Below are 7,524 nucleotides of genomic sequence, written 5' to 3'. Positions count from 1 at the left end.
GAGACCAGTGAGGTTGCTGTCAGGGGGCAGCTGGACTCTGTGAACTAAGAGACTGCCGTGCATTTTAATTTATCCTGAGGCCTCATGACAAAAAAGAAAGGTCACTAATGACCTCACAGCCCGGGGAGCTAGGCTCCCATTAAACACTTGGTGTAGATGACTCTGGAGCCCCAGACACAATTTGTCACAGCAGGGGAAGTGGAAAAAATCTGCATTTCCTATGAATTATCCCACATCCTCCCTGCCCTTTGCCCTTCTGATAAAATTCATAGGAGCAAACCATTCTAGGAGGACCCACATGAAAGGTGAAATTGACTTGAAAACTGGAAGGCGCCATCAGAGATCCTTTAAGCTAGGGACTCTTAACCTGGGGTCATTGAACTTTTTTTTTGTTCTTTTGGTTTTTTCCCCCAAATAGAATTTCATAGCTAATATTTCAACAAAATTGGTTCCTTGGCAATACTAAGCATTTAATTTTATGAATTGAAAAGCATTATTCTGAGAAGCAGCCCTTGGGGTTTAACAGACTACCAAATGGGTCCACGTCACAAATAAGTTTGAGAACCCCAGTTCTAATGACAATCCCTTTAGTTTATCAATGAGAAAACCAAGGTCCAAGAGGGAAAGTGATTTGACCAAGGTCACACAGCTAGAAAGTACAGGAAAATCAGAATTAGGGCTCTGAGTCCAATGGTCTTTCCCCCATACCTTTATCCAACACCATACCTTCATCTGTCTTTAAAATGGTTAAAAAGAAAAAAAATCCCAAATGAGGCCAGTAGTTAGTTGCCTTGACCAAAAAAAATCATCATTTATTGACCATCTTGTGGGTGATGAGTCTCTGTGGCCTCAGACTAGACGCTTTCACAGCTTGATGAGACGTAGTAATAATAATAATAGTAATAGTACTAATGAGACCTAGTAATAATAATGACAATAATGACAACAATAATAATAACTAGCAGTGACATAGCTCTTTAAGGTTTGTAAAGCACCTTGCATGTGTTAACTTATTTGAGTTTCAATAGGCCTTTGCTTCTAACAGCAAAATCTTCAAGAATTCTGGGCCAGCCTGATATACTGCAATTAAACATTGGAGTAGAACCATCACAGTGATAAAATCTTTCATATCCAGTTTAATAGTATTTTAAAGATGTTAAAGATACTGCCATTCTGATTTTCAAAATGAAACAAGCAATTATTGAACAAATAGTGAATAATTCTTTCTTGCCCCATTTTCCCCTTTTACCTATTACTGTGGGAATCCAAAAGCCACTTCCATTCAGGAAAAGAGGCAGTGAAAGGAGGGGATGTCTCAGATCCATAAGGTTCCATTGCAAGAGGCTGCCTTTGCTAAAGACATTCCCCTCTCTTCCCATCCTGCCCTTGTCTAGAATCTCCTATATGTGGAAATGTTCATGTCCTACCCCTATACACTTAGCTCTTCTACCCTAGCCAGCTTGGTATCATCTTCCTGCTTATGGTAACACAGTTGGGAAATCAGTCAGATGCACCTAAGTCAGAACCTGAGCAAAATCCATGGCCCTCACAATTTTGTGCAGCTGCTCTTGTGTAGGGGTGACAAAGGACACAGATGTCCCATTTTTCAAAAGAAGAATGATAAAAGCTTGGCACAATTTTAGAATGCCAAGTCCAGAGGTCTACTATGTTTTAGCACCTGTTTTCTAGAAAATGGCCTCTTGTGCACTTCACATTATTGCCTGCCTTCTCATCTCATAGTTGCAAGTACTACATGAAAGCACTAAATACCACTAAACGAAAAGCCCTGAGGGACTTTGAGCCTGAATACTTCACCCAGAATATGCTTTACAGTCTGGAGATTGGCACGAGAGTTAAATCAGAAATTGGAGTCATGAACAAACCATGACATTTTTGGGTTTTGTTCTATCGTGATATGAGGCCTGATATGAACTAATGTGTGAGCTCATCGACTCTAAAAAAGTATCTCAGAGCCTAGCCAAGGCCACCACAAGGTAGGTCCCAGTCTCTATGAGAACAGACCCAATGTCAGTCATGGAAGTGGGAGTGGGGTGGCTAGACTCTTTTACCTCTCCTTCACCCCTTCAATGTTCAAAAATCCCAAATTATGGGTCTGGAAATGGAGATAACAGATAACACAAATTAATACCATTTTTTACCTCCTGTCACTGCCCTGGTATCTCTGGGAAGAAAACTGACCAAAACACATCAGCAATAATATGGATGGATAAAAGAGGAAATCTCTAAAGCCATCTTTAGAGCTTCCACCCCTCCCCTTCCTGCCCCTGCCTCTCCATAAATACCATTGGGTGCAACCCATGAGATTTGCAAAGTACTGACTCTGCCCTTTTTCCAACCCTCTTGAGGCCTGGGTCAGTTATAAGAAAACCCTTTAGTAAATATCATTTGGATGCAGAAATTTTTGCGCATGGACTTTTCCTTCTCTTTTCCCTCCCCTAGAGAGGATGTGGATTCAGATTCTTTTCCTAGTTCTAATCATTTCACTCTGCATCAGTTCATACAGATACAGAGCTTCCCAGTTTCTCCTGGAACTCTCCATTTCATGATTTCTTATGGTATGATAATATTCTGTGTTATTCATATGCCACAATGTGTCCACCTATTCCCCAAAGAGTAGGCACCCCATTGATTTCTGTTTCTGGACTACCACAAAAAGATTGACTAAAAATATTTTTGCATATGATTGTCCTTCTCTTCTTTCTTTTTTCCATGAACCAGCTCCTTTCTAATGAATGTTTCCATTGGGCCTAGATCTTCTTTCCAGGGAAAACAGTCTACTTGAAAATACAGCAACAAGGAAAGTAGCTGCTTTATTTTTGAAGGAAGAATGTCGGCTTCCTGAGAGTTAGGAGATCTAGGTTGGAATCCTGACTCCAACACTTTTTAAATGTGTCATCATGGTCAAGTTACAACCTCTCTGAACCTCAGTTTTTTCATCTGCAAAAAAAAAAAGAAGCAGAAAAGTAAGACAAAAAATTTACACAAACTACCTCATGTAGGTTAGAGTTTTTGAGTACTACAGAAATTTTGAGCTACTTTTATCATGTAAGCTAAAAGAATTTCCTAATAGAGCTGTCTCACACAATGTAATGAGTTGTCTTGTGTGTCCTTCATTACTGAAAGTCTTCCATGAAGAGTCTGCATGGCCATTTGCGGGAGAGGGGATGTGTTATAGAAATAAGTCATGCTTCAGAGAGGGTTTGCCTAAGATGTCCTCCAAGAGTGTTAGAAATTCCAGAAGTCTAAGGTCACTTGAGGAGATCACCTATGTCCAGTTCTCTTGGAATACAAGGAGTTGGTCTTCTTTCCTCTGAGACAGAATGAGCCAAGATTTTTTTTTGCTTGGTTACAGGTTGGAGGAATTGACCCTGTTACATCATGTTACAAATCAAAAGAGAAGGAGGGGCTTTTATCCCTAAAACACTTTTCTTTTTTTAATGGCAATTTTATTGTACTTATTTTTGCCACTTAATTTTATTTTATTTTTTCCAATTACATGTGAAGATAGTTTTCAACATTCATTTTTATAAGATTCTGAGTTTCAAATTTTCTTCTCCCTCCTTCCCAACCCCCCTCTCCAAGGGGTCATGCAAGCTGATATAGGCTATATAGGTACAATCATATTATATATATTTCCACATTAGTCATGTTGTGAAAAAAGAAGCAGAACAAAAGGGAAAAACCATGAGAAAGAAAAATTTTAAAAGAGAGAGAGAAAAAAATAGTATGCTTCGATCTGCATTCAGACTCCATAGTTCTTTCTCTGGTTGTGGATAGTATATTCTATCATAAGTCTTTTGGAATTGTCTTAGATCATTGTATTGCTGAGAAGAGTTAAGTCTATCAAAGTCAGTCATCACACAATGTTGCTGTTACCATGTACAATGTTCTCCTCATTCTACTCACTTCACTCAGCATCAGTTCATGTAAATCTTTCCAGGTTTTTCTGAAATTCACCTGCTCATCATTTCTTATAGAACAATAGTATTCCATTACATACTCCTGAAAGACTTTTCTCTGGTCTTCTCACTTTCTCCCTCTGCAAAATAAAGGGGTTGAATTAGATATCTTCTAAGGTCTTTTCCAATAATGATCCCTTGATTGTGTGATCACTCATTGTATGCTCAAGTGGCTTTGATTGGGATTTTAGCATTTCTCAGAGGATCTGGGCTTTCATTGGTATCTACTCACCAAGGAAGCAAGGCCACCTGAAAATACAAAAACAAGGCAACAACTGGGTAAGAAAGGTCCCTCTAGACTGGTACAACAATTGATAGATATGTCCCTCACTAAGATTATCGCAGTAGAAACCACAGTGGGAGTTCAGAGGGCAGGCTCTGGCAATATAATGATGGTGAGTGAAAGTACTGATGAGACTTTCCCCAATGATGGAGAATGTGAAATCATGTTAAAGAGTTTAGAGGATAAGGAAATTGGGAATGTGTGGAAGCCAAATCTTTACTAGAAAAGAAAAGGGGGGAATTGTAAGAAAGATTTTATGGGGTTAGGTTTCCACAACAGGATAAGAAATTCCAAGATCTTGTGGATAGTCCCTCAACCAATCAGAAAGTACTCCCAAAACAACTAGTTCTTAAGAAAGAGCCCTAGAGGCTAAACTGGTTGCAACCAGCCAGGTTCAAGGACAGGGTTTCGACCAGGCAAAGGCTTTTCTCCACTGCGCTTGCTTAATAAGCTTATTGAATATGAACTGACACACTCCAGGGGTGGAGATAGCCACCATTTTTTAACATGGGACCCATGAAGTAGGCGAAGTTAATAGTACATGGACGAACATGCGATGGGCTGTCCAGGAAGGGTGTAACTCAGATAAACTAGACCAATAGGAGCCCTGATGGGTGGAGTATGGATCTTACTAATGGTTTAAAAGTTGATTCTACCACTGAACCAGTGCCCACATGCTACTAAAGTGCGTTGTGCCAGCTTCTCTCAAGAGAAGTATAATAAATGATTCTTCACTCAAAAAAAAAAAAAAGAAAGGTCCCTCTACCATGAAGATTAGTCTCTTCTCTCTAACTTATAGTCATAGAGAGTTGCCTGGAAGGCTGAGAGGACAATTGATAGGCCTGGTTCATACAGACAGCATGTGTTAGAGATGAGACTTAAGCTCTGGTCTTCCTGGCTTTGAAGCCTACTCTCTATTCACCAATCCATGCTTCCATGCTGCCTCATCATTTATACACCTAGCCATTCCTGAGAGGAGTTACTTCCAACATTTATTCACATCCCTCTACTTTACCAAATCCCACTTTGATGGGGCTGATGGAGAGACTATTCACCACCACCTCTTTCATGTGAATGAGTATCAGCTCCAAACCAACTTACTTCTTACATCTGGGCATGATGTTTAGCTTTTCAACATTTCAGGGAGGTATTTGTTGAGTTGGTCTTAAGGTCTCTGGAGGCTAGAAACATTTGGAAAGCTTTTTCTTCACTAGGCTTTTTAATGTAGTAGGAATCTCTGTTTGCGAAAGAGCTAGGAGGGAAATTATTAACTGAGCTGAGGCTGGCAGCTTCTGAGCTGTGAAGAGATTTATTTTGGAGGTAAGCAATAATCCCTTAATAAATTGGTAAATGATACACAGGAGAATTCAGCAGGTGGAAAATTACTTGCAAGGAAGGGAATATGAAAACTGCCAAAGGGTCTAGCAATGCACGGGGACTGGAGGGATTTGAGACAGCCTGGAGAAGTCTTAAACTGAGTCCAACACAGGGTTATGAAGAAAAAAACAAATTTAATTATCTAAAACAAATCTGCCTAACCTATCATATGACAATCAATATGGACACCATCAATTAAGTGGTCCAGTCTGGAGGAGGTTGACCAGGATGCTATGAGGACTGAAAACCAGGCCATAAGAAGATTACTTGATGTAAGAACAAGACCAGATGTCAGGAGTCCAATCTGGAGGCTATTGTAATAGTCCAGGTGAGAGATGGTGAGGGCCCTGACTGGGTACTAGGCATACAAAGACAAAAATGAAACAGTTCCTACCCTCAAGGAGCTTACATGCTATTGAGAAGAAGCAACATATTCACAGACAAGTAATACAAAATATATTCAAGGTAATGTGGGGGCTAGGTCACTACCAAATGATGGAATCAAGAAAGTGCCCTTGTAGGAGGTGACACTTGAGTTGAGACTTGTAGGAAAGAAGAGATTCTAAGTCATGATGAGGAGGAAGAATATTCTAGACCCCAGAATGTTGCCAACGATGACTTGTGTGCAATGATTGGAATGATGTAGATTTGTATTCAGGCACAGGATGGACTCGACGGCCTTGAGATCCGCCCCCAAACCCACCTCTGATCTGTGAGTCTGTGAATGAAATAAAACATATCATAAAGAACAATAATAAACAGTAAAAGAGGTGGGACAATCGTGCAAAGAAAGTGAAAGATAACAGAAAAAGATGTTCCAGGGCTCCACTGCCAACCCCAGAACTAGGTAGATGATAGATAGACAGATAGATAGATAGATAGATAGATAGATAGATAGATAGACAGACAGACAGACAGACAGACAGACAGACAGACAGACAGACAGACAGACAGACAGACAGATAGATAGATAGATAGATAGATAGATAGATAGATAGATAGATAGATGATAGGTATAGATAGTTAAATGAATAAATAAGCAGATGAATGAATGGACAGATGAATAAATAAATGTACACATACATGCATAATACACAAATAAATGTCTCTGTAGAAATAGTCAGCTATTAATCCTTGCCTCCCACTCCATTGTCAAAACAACAGACAAGATTTTCTCCTACAACCTTCACCTTCTATTACCCTTTTTGACATCTCTTTTCATTTGTTCACCTTCAAAACTGCCCATGAAATTCAGGAGGGGCTGATATGAACTGTATATAAATTTTAGGTTATTTGCAGGGAAACTGAATCAATTTTTCCCCCTCTAAACACCCTCCCTCCAGTAACTCTGTTATTTCTACCCTATTCTTATAGGGCTATCCTCCTTCCCACTTCCCTTAGAAATGATCCTTTCACCCTCCCCAATTAGGAACAATCTTGTCATCACCTCTCATATTCAACCCCAAAGAATGGCCCTGTCAATTTCCAGGATCCAGGGAGAGCCCTGTCACTTCCATTTCATCACCTAGGAACAGCTCTGTCATATATGTGTTCAAAACAGTCCTGTCATCCTTCCCTCCCCTCCAGGAATAGCCTTGCCCTCAAGAGAAATTAATTCACCTCAACAAACATTAGCTATATGGCATGGAGAAGAGTAGAACCTCTGTCTCCAAAAAAAAAAAGTGAAAATGAGCACCACATGAGGGATAAAGGAAAAGGACATAGTGGATGCATGCACACTTAGAACATAAAATGAAATAAAGAACTTCAATGAAAAGAAGGGAAGGATGCCATCAAGGAACTGTATGACAAGAAGAGGAGGTAGGTTGGTCATATGACAAGTCCAAGGGGTGACAGACAAGTAGTCAGTCTGAGAGCTCCACT

Source organism: Vombatus ursinus, unplaced genomic scaffold (genome assembly GCF_900497805.2).
Source record: "Vombatus ursinus unplaced genomic scaffold, bare-nosed wombat genome assembly UNPS02014180.1, whole genome shotgun sequence".
NCBI lineage: Eukaryota > Metazoa > Chordata > Mammalia > Diprotodontia > Vombatidae > Vombatus > Vombatus ursinus.
The sequence above is the reverse complement of the archived record's forward strand: the minus strand, read 5'-3'. Positions refer to the sequence as shown.